We start from the raw sequence: 10,508 nt of genomic DNA, 5'->3' as shown, positions 1-10,508 counted from the left end.
TTCATTAATTTGAGTACTTGATGATGAAGATTTATTATGAGTGCTACCTTTTGGCCATACCCAGAATTGCAACTTTCGTCCATTGGATATCAAATGAGGAAGAAGATAAAAGAGTAGATTTGGGCTTTGATGAATCAACAAAGCGATTTAACTCAGTACCAAATTTAGTTGTAGCGAATCAAATTCGGATTTTGAAGAGAAGTATTACTGTAATGAGGAAATGGTTGTTTTGCATTTCACGAGTAGAAGCAGAGGAAGAAGAGCTAAGTAACACAAAAATGACTATAGCAAAGTACAGTCAATAGAACAAACAAGATATGGAGAAGAGTTAATTTTATTAATAACAATGGAAGAAACAAACAACTGACTTCACACACTTCTCTACTTACGACTGACTTGTAGCAACATATTTATACTACTTTTATTAGTGCCATAACTATCTCCTAAAAATTCTGAAAAGCTAGGACTCATAACAAACTTATTGACTAATTCAAATCCTAGATTCGTGGAAGACTTGATCAATAAGGCCATATTAGTATGACTTAGTAAGCTGCACTACTTGTAACACCCCCCCTTAGTGCAAACTTACGATGACTAACGCCAAGAGCATCCCGGAAGACTTCAAACTTAGTTCGTGGAAGAGCTTTAGTAAATATGTCAGCAACTTGGTCATTTGTATCAATTTTCTGTAATACAATTTCTTGATTTAACACCTTTTCACGAACAAAGTGATGATGAACCTCAATGTGTTTTGTCCGAGCATGAAACACGGGGTTACCAGCTAGCTTTGATTGCACTTTCATTATCACAACTTATAGGAACTGGATAATTAATAATAACCCCAATATCTTGAAGTAAACGCTTAAGCCAAATACATTCTTGTGTTGTCATGGTGGCTGCAACATATTCGGCTTCTGTACTTGAAAGAGAGATGGTTTGTTGCTTCTTACTGCACCAAGAAACTGCAGCAGAACCAATATTAAAGCAATATCCTGTGGTTGAACGTCGATCTATAACATCACCAGCCCAATCAACATCTGTGTAACCATGTAAAGAGAAACATATCTTTGATTTATATAAAAGACCAAACTGCAATGTACTCTTTACGTAACGAAGAATCCGCTTTGCTGCTATTAGATGACCAACACATGGGTTTTCCATGAATTGAGATACAATTCCAACAGAGTATGCTAAGTCAGGTCTTGTAATAGTCAAATAAAACAGACTACCTACAAGTTGACGATATTTTGTTGCATCGTCTAGTAGTTTTCCTTCATTTTTATGTAACTTGAGTTGCGGTTCCATTGGTGTGGTGATTGGTGTTGAATCTGCCATGCCAACGCGACTCAACAACCTTGTAGCATAAGATTCCTGAGAAATAAAATATCCATCTGTTTTAACAATTTCCAAACCAAGAAAGGAATGGACCTCTCCTAGGTTCTTCATTTCAAATCGAATAGATAAATCGTCTTGGAGACGTGAAATTTCATCCTTGTTGTCACCGGTGATAATCATATCGTCGACATAAAGAAGAAGTATAATACACATGGATGAATTACTCTTCACAAATAAACTCGGATCTGAACTTGAGGAACGAAAACCACAAAACGATAAATATTGTGCAATTTTACCATACCAGGCGCGTGGAGCTTGCTTAAGACCGTACAAAGCTTTCTTAAGTCTGCACACATGATCAGGATGCTTATGCGAAACAAAACCTTGGGGCTGCTCCATAAAAATTTCACGATCCAACTCACCGTATAGGAATGCGTTCTTTACATCAAGTTGCCACATATTCCAACTGTTAGATGCTGCCATTGAAATAACAGTCCGAACTGTCACCATCTTTGCAACGGGGCTGAATGTTTCTTCATAGTCCAACCCATATTGTTGTGAAAAACCGCGTGCAACCAAACGAGCTTTGTGTTTGTCGATTGTCCCATCTGCCTTCTTCTTTAACTTGTAAACCCACTTACAAGATACTAACTCAACATCTTTTGGCCTTGATACTAATTCCCATGTATCATTCTTATGAAGAGCTTTGATTTCTTCAATCATAGCAGCTTCCCATTCAACTATCCCTTGAGCTTCTTTGTAACATCTCGGTTCATCTTCACATGTTAATCCCATCAAGAAACATGATGTTACCGAAGAATAGTTCAGTTGAACCTCATAATCATTTAGATAATCAGGTTGTCTTCTTTCCCTTGTTGGTCTTTGATTAGGGGGTGCTTCTTGCTGAATTGGTGCTTCAAATAAAGAACTCGTCCTCCTTAACTCTTCACAATTTGTGTTGCTCGAAAAAGGCTCAAGATTGGTCGAATTGCTTCTCATATGGACAGCAGGATAATACGTTGATACCTCATCAAAGATCACATCACGAGAAGTAATTGACTGTTTTGTTTCAGGATCCATACACCTCCAACCTTTTCGACGAAGATCATATCCAACAAAAATGCACTTTCGAGCCTTTGGATCAAGTTTAGTTCGGTCACATTTGTGTATATGAACATAACATATTGATCCGAACACTCGAAAGTTACTTACATTTGGTTTAATATCATAAAGTATTTCAAAGGGAGATAATTCCTTACCTGGCCATGAGGGCAATCTGTTGATAACATAACATGCACATTGAGTAGCTTCTGCCCATAATTCCCTTGGGAGGTTCTTGTCGTGTAGCCAAGAGAGACAAACAACAGTGAGATGGGCTAATTTTCGTTCCGCCACACCATTTTGTTGTGGCGTATCCGGGCATGTCATTTGCCGTTGAATTCCATGTGACTCACAGTATGAAAAGAAATCATTAGCCATGTATTCACCTCCATTATCAGTTCGCAAACACTTGATGTTATAGCCAAAATCTCTCTCCACTTGCATCTTGAACTGGATGAATTGAGGAAGAGCTTCACTTTTCTGTTTTAGAAAATAGACCCACGTAAAGTGTGAAAAATCATCTACTATAACCATCACATATTGAAAACCTCTATAGCTTGGTGTTTTTGTAGGACCCATCAAATCTGAATGAACTAACTGAAATAAGGAAGAAGCACGATTCGTCGATTTCGGAAAAGGGAGTCGATGGGATTTCCCGTATTGGCAGCCAGCACATATTGCATTTATATTCATATCTTTAAAGAGAGGAACACCATCAAGTAGATTCTTTGTAGAGATCTGTTGTAGCAATTGATAGCCAATGTGGCCTAACCGAGCATGCCAAATTGAAGGACTAGTACCCTGACTTGTCTTTCGAATATATTCTTCACTTGCAGCTAAAACATATAAAGAATTCTTTCTTTTTCCTGTAAAAAGAACATCTGCAGTAGCATATGAACAATTCGCAAGAATCTTTACATCACCAGGACCAAACAAAACATATTTACCTGTATCAGTTATCTGAGAAACTGAGGCAAGATTCTTCTTTAAACCAGGGACATGATAAACATCCTTGAGAGCAATACCTTCATCACTGACATGACTCCCTTCAACATTGAGATTAACGTTTCCTTCTTTCATTACAGGATGTAATGAATTATCGGCTGTCACAATAACTCGTTTTCCTGTATGTGGACGCACATCTGAGAGTAAGCTAACATCTCCAGTTGAATGATGTGAGCAACCTGAATCACATATCCATTCACTTTTGTAATCTATAAAATCAGCCACATCTTTATTTGTGTCGGTCGATTGCACAATAGACGCTACATTGTCAACATCAATAGTCTCAATGGAGAAACATTGTTCCCATTCTGGTTCGTCGGATACTTTAGGATCATTTATTAAATTTGCTTCCTCATTATCAAGTTGAATCCGACAATTCTTCTTTATGTGACCTGATTTGCCACATCTGGAGCATGTCACTTTTACTCGACAGTCACGCCTGAAATGTCCCAACTTTCCACATCTATAACAGGTTTTGCTGCTACCATCATCTTCACCTCTAAATAGCTTGCCATCATTTGTGTAACGCTTTGAAGAATGATCATTTTTTCTTTGATCTCTTGTGTAGAGAAGATCATCCACCTGTGGCTGGGGTTTGTTGGTCATCTGCTTCATCAAGGCTTCCTGATTGGTGAGTAAATTTTCTAGCTCAACGATTGAAGGTTGGTTTACCCACCCTTGCACTGAAGAAATAAATGGCATAAACTCTTTCCGTAGACCACGAATTAGATATCGACGCTGACGTGCATCGCTGATGGGTTCCTCCATATCCAGTTCTGAAATTTCATAACACAAATTTTTCATTTTTAAAAAATACTCTGAAATCGAAAGGTTACCTTGAACCATTGCAGCAAGTTCATTCTCTAAAAATTGTAGTCGCATCGTGTTCTTTTGAGTGAACAACCGTTCAAGTGTCTCCCACATTTGTTTTGGTGAATTCAAATCACGAACATGTTCAATGCATTCCTTACTAATCGAAGTTCGCAAAGCAAATAAAGCTTTGCCACATTTAATCTTCCATTTTCGTCGTAGATCCGCATTTTGTGGGGTGTCTTCTGGAATTACCGAATCAGCACCAGAGATAAGCTCCCACAAGTCTTGCCCTTGTAAATAAGCTTCCATACATAACCTCCAATAGTTGTAGTTGTTCCCGACCAATTTGTCAACAGTAGCTTGAGAAGAACCATTCCCACCATTCATCTTGAGAGGCTAAATGACTCTTTCACCAACTAATAATAAGAACTATATTCACTGAGTAATAAACTCAAACACCTTATCAGCAACCTTGCTCTGGTACCATAACACAAAAATGACTATAGCAAAGTACAGTCAATAGAACAAACAAGATATGGAGAAGAGTTAATTTTATTAATAACAATGGAAGAAACAAACAACTGACTTCACACACTTCTCTACTTACGACTGACTTGTAGCAACATATTTATACTACTTTTATTAGTGCCATAACTATCTCCTAAAAATTCTGAAAAGCTAGGACTCATAACAAACTTATTGACTAATTCAAATCCTAGATTCGTGGAAGACTTGATCAATAAGGCCATATTAGTATGACTTAGTAAGCTGCACTACTTGTAACACTAAGAAGTTCATGATAGAGAGACATGTCAACGGTGAGGTTAACTTTCCAAGATTGGGGTTTACAAAATCATTAAGAGGACAACGTTTATGGTTGAAAGAACTCAATGAAGAACAATTAGAAAAGGTAGGTGCCGGTTAGTTGCAGAACCATCACTAATCAACAATGGAGAGAGAGAGAGAGAGAGAGAGAGAGAGAGAGAGAGAGAGAGAGAGAGAGAGAGAGAGAGAGAGAGAAATAGGAGATGAAGACTAAGGGGCGAAAACAAAAAATTCAAGTTTTGGACTAAAAATGAAGATGCCCCTTAAGTCAGATGTTGTTCACCAAAGTCTTTATGCCATGAGATTTTTCTTTATTCTCCAAAGTCACGGCAAAAAATCTCGCATATACCATGACCTATTTTCAAAAGCTACATAGAGAGATCTAAACAAATCTAGAGCTATTTTGTCAAATGCAGAGACATTTTGTCAAATCTAGAGCAAACTAAAGTGAGCTTTAAAGTGATGACGGTTCCAGAGCCATCTAAAGTGAGCTTTAAAGTGTTAACGACTAGATAAACCGTAGAAAGTCCTACCATTCATAAAAAAAAGTCTTAGCATTCCTTCTGCGAGGTTCTTGGAAAAAAAGACACTTAAACTTTTTAGATATATCATTTTATAGCAGGACAAAAATATCTCAAAATTTGGAGTAATTTTACAGTATAAAAAACTTCAAACTTTTGCACGATAACAATCGAGAATCAAATACAAACTTTATTGATATGTTAACCAAATAGAAATTCTAATTACAAATATAGAAATATGATATTTATATTTACAAAGAATAACTAATATCCTCCTTCATGCTGCAATCATTTGACATGTGATGAGAAGTGCCAATGCTATGGGCAGTTCCAAAGTTAGGGGGTGGTAGTGGTTCGGGATATTGGGAGACATTCATTTGGGAGACATTCATTTGGGAGACATTCATTAACAAAATGTCTCATAGATATTTCAAGATGTTTCAGAACATTTACCATAGACAAAATGTCTTTATAGACATTTCAAGACATTGAGTTTGTAGAAAAAATGTCTTAGAGACATTTCAAGACATTTAGTTCATAAACAAAATGTCTTTAAGACATTTGGTCCATAGACAAAATATCATAGGTACATTTCAAGATATTGAATTCATAGACAAAATATGTTATTATTATTATTATTACTATTTGTATTGTTATGACTAATAATTATACTATTATCTCATTAATGGACAATTGATGGAAATTTATTATTTTAATATTATCCATCATTATCGTGTCATATAAAATAATATATTTGTACTAACATTTCAAATATATAGTGTTCGACTTTGGTAGACATTCGTAAGACATTGATGGACAATTAGTGGACATTTATTATTTTAATTTTATCATTATTGTCGAATCATATGAAATAATATATTTGTATTACCATTTCAAAACTACAATTTTTGATTTTCGAAGAAGAAAGGGGTGAGTTGGAGAGAGAGGTGAGTTGGAGAGAGAGGTGAGTTGGAGAGAGAGAGGTGAGTTGGAGAGAGAGAGAGAGAGAAGGGTGAGGTGTAGGGTGAGATGAGGTGGAGGGAGAGAGGGGTGAGGTGGAAATAATTTTGTTTTAATGTTTTAAATTTAGAATTAGGAAGGGTAGTAATGACATTTACCTGAAAATAGGGGGTCATATTTGAATTTACGAAAAAAAGGGGGCCATAAAGGAAGCTGGTCACAAAGTAGGGGGCCATATAGGAATTAACTCTTAATATTATTGTCTTATATATGAAATAAAATATTTTTATCAATATTTCAAAAATATATTTTTCGATTTTCGTAGACTTTCGTGGATATCTGTGCACATTGATGGACGTTGGTAAATATTTATTATGTTAATATTATTTATTATTATTATTGTCTTATAATATGAAATAAAATATTTTAGGATTTTTGAGTCAAAGGTCCAAAATCTGGGGGTAAACCCAAAAAAAATCCACTCTTGCCCAAAAATTAGTTGCAGGTCCAAATGTCAGTTTTTTTTATTTTTATCCCCCTCTTGCCCTTGGACGGGACATGCTGACGTTTTCCTGAAAAAAAAAACTGACTGGTAAATAAAATAATTTACCAGTACACGAAAAAAAACTGACTAGTAAATAAAAAACTTTCAAACGAAATTTCAAATTCCCGCCCAGCAAACCAACTCTTCCCGGTAAATAAAATAATTTTCCGTACACAAAAAATTCCAAGTTTCAAATTTTTTTGAAATTTCAATTTTCCGTCTAAAATTTCAAATTTTTTTGGACGAAATTTCAAATTCCCGCCCAAATTTTCAGTAAATAAAATAATTTTCCGGTCACAAAATCTTTTTTTCGAAATTTTCAAACGAAATTTCAAATTCCCGCCCAAATTTTCAATTTTTTTTACGAATTTTCAAATTCCCGCCCAGCAAAAGTGTCTAGTACAGATAAAAATTTCCAGTAAATAAAATAATTTCTCGAAAAAAATTTCGTTTCCCGAGAATTTTTCGGTGGCAGTTCCGTAAATTTCTGAACAGTACAGATTCTGATGGATGGGTTGTCAGATTCTTTTTCAGAAAAAAATCGTTTCCCGAGAAATTTCGATGGCAATTTTGTAATTTTTCGATGGCAATTTTGTAATTTTCGATGGCATGAACCGTAAATACTTTGTTTTCCAAGAGCCATTTCGTCATTTTTTTTCCCAACCTGACACTTTGGACCTGCTTTTTATTTTTTGCCCACCTAGGATGGGAATCCTATTAAGGGCCTCCTTTTGGACCCTTCACCCAATCCCCCCATATTTTATTAATATTTCAAAAAGATATTTTTGACTTTCTTAAACATTCGAGGATATCTGTGGATATCGATGAATATTTGGTAAATATTTATTATTTTAATATTATTATTCTTGTCTTATCATATAAAATAAAATATTTTTATTAATATTTCAAATATATATTTTTCTTAAACATTCGAGGATATCTGTGGACATCGATGAATACTTGGAAAATATTTTATTATTTTAATATTATTATTATTGTCTTATCGTATGAAATAACCAATTTTAATTAATATTTCAAAATTATAATTGTTTTACTTTTGTAGACATCTATGGAAATTGATGGGCAATTAGTGATTATTTAGTATAATAAGATATTATAATAATATAGTAATATAATTATATAGTAATGTAATACTATAGTAATATAAGAATAATATATTAATAATATACTAATAGTATATATAGCAATATAATAATAATGTAATATAGTATTATAATAGTAATATAATAATGAGTTAATTCCTATATGGCCCCCTACTTTGTGACCAGCTTCCTTTATGACCCCATTTTTTTCGTAAATTCAAATATGAGCCCCTATTTTCAGGTAAATGTCATTACTACCCTTCCTAATTCTAAATTTAAAACATTAAAACAAAATTATTTCCACCTCACCCCTCTCACCCTCCACCTCATCTCACCCTACACCTCACCCTTCTCTCTCCAATTCACCTCTCTCTCTCCAACTCACCCCTTTCTTCTCCGGTAAGGTGGCCGGCCGGGAAATTTTTCGGCCGGCCACCTTCAAACTTAAAAAAAAAAAAAAAAATATTTCTCTCTCCTCTCTCTCTCTAATTTTTTTTTTTTTTAAAATCTCTCCATTCTCTCTCTCTCTAAAACTCCGGCGAAGGGGGTTTCCCTTCGCCGGAGGATCTGTTCACGAACAGAGATCTGTTCGTGAATAGCTCTCTGTTCACGAACAGAAATCTGTTTGTGAAGGTGGCCGGCGTTTTAGAGAGAGAGAGAAAATGGAGAGATTTAAAAAAAAAAATTAGAAAGAGAGAGGAGAGAGAATTTTCCGGCCGGCAACCTTACCGGAGAAGAAAGGGGTGAGTTGGAGAGAGAGAGAGGTGAGTTGGAGAGAGAGAGGTGAATTGGAGAGAGAGAGAGAAAGGTGAGGTGTAGGGTGAGATGAGGTGGAGGGAGAGAGGGGTGAGGTGGAAATAATTTTGTTTTAATGTTTTAAATTTAGAATTAGGAAGGGTAGTAATGACATTTACCTGAAAATAGGGGGTCATATTTGAATTTACGAAAAAAAGGGGGCCATAAAGGAAGCTGGTCACAAAGTAGGGGGCCATATAGGAATTAACTCTATAATAATTAATATTGTTATATATTATATTTTATATATTATTAATCTAATTTGATAAAAATAATTATTTGTATTATCAAAAATGTCCCTAAGTGTTTTCTATATATTCAGAAACATTTTCTCTCCAAAAGGTTCTAAATAAAAAAAGGGAGGAGAGAAAAGCTCTAGGGCTGGGCGATTTTTCTGACTTTCTTGGAGTGGAGACGACCCTAATTTTTCGGCGAGTATCTGATCCTTATTGGTTATAGTTCTCTGTTAGTTTTTTCGTTAATCTCATCATCCTCTTATTTCTTCTTTCTGATTGTTTCACCAATTGTTGCATATTCTCAATCTGAGTAGATCTGGCGAAAAGGGAGACGAAGGTTCCTCTTCGTCCCTCTGGAGATGACTCCCATGAACCTAGTTGAGGGAATCTATCAAACAGGGGTTAGTGAGGGAAATCAAATACGAGTGGATTGATGAGTTTTGTTGCTGCTTCGTCTGATGGAGCAGGTGGATTGAGTAAGTTGCGAGGGCCTTTGAGTGTGGTTACTCCTACTGGTGCTTCTTCTTCTTCTTCTTCTTCTTCGATTCTTGGTGGTTTTGTGGATCAAGCTTCTGGTCTCAATAGTTTGGGTTCTTTATTTAGCTTTGGTGCACGCAAGGTGTGTGAAGGTAGTCCTCACTCAGAGTTCACTTCAAACCAAAAAGGTGTTGGAGCTGATGGAGTAGACACTCATAATTGGGCTGGTTTGTTTGCTCGACACAATATACAAGGTAGAAAATATCTCCATTACATTCCTCCTGTTGTGATTAATGGTGAGAGAGGTCTCATCTTTGTTACTGCTAATCTTCATACTCGTATCAGTGAGTGTGAGAGGTGGGTTGTGGGTAGTTTTATTGGTGGTAGTCTATCTTTTGAAGTTGTGAGGAGAAATTTGATGAAGGTTTGGAGGCCTAGGGGTATTGTGTCTATTACTATTCATGATGAGAATGTTTTTACTATTAAACCTGATCTTGAGGAAGATAGGGTTCGTATTTTAGAACATGATCCTATTACCATTGCCAACAGAATTTTCATTGTCAGACTATGGAGTAGCTTTAAAACCATTCTTATTTGGGTAAATCTGAAGAATGTACCTATTGTATTATGGGATGAGGAGGGGTTACAGTCCTTGGCTAGTTGGATAGGTAAACCTTTATTTCTTGATGGACCTACTGCCACCCAATCTAGGATGGCATATGCTAGGGTGTGTGTTGAGGTTAGCCTAGATGTTGAGTTTCCTAGGTCTATTCCTGTGTTTGTGAATGGTGAG

This window comes from Eschscholzia californica, unplaced genomic scaffold, assembly GCF_041429995.1.
Source record: "Eschscholzia californica isolate CP2 unplaced genomic scaffold, dmEscCali1.0.p SCAF_2, whole genome shotgun sequence".
Classification (NCBI taxonomy): domain Eukaryota; kingdom Viridiplantae; phylum Streptophyta; class Magnoliopsida; order Ranunculales; family Papaveraceae; genus Eschscholzia; species Eschscholzia californica.
The sequence above is the reverse complement of the archived record's forward strand: the minus strand, read 5'-3'. Positions refer to the sequence as shown.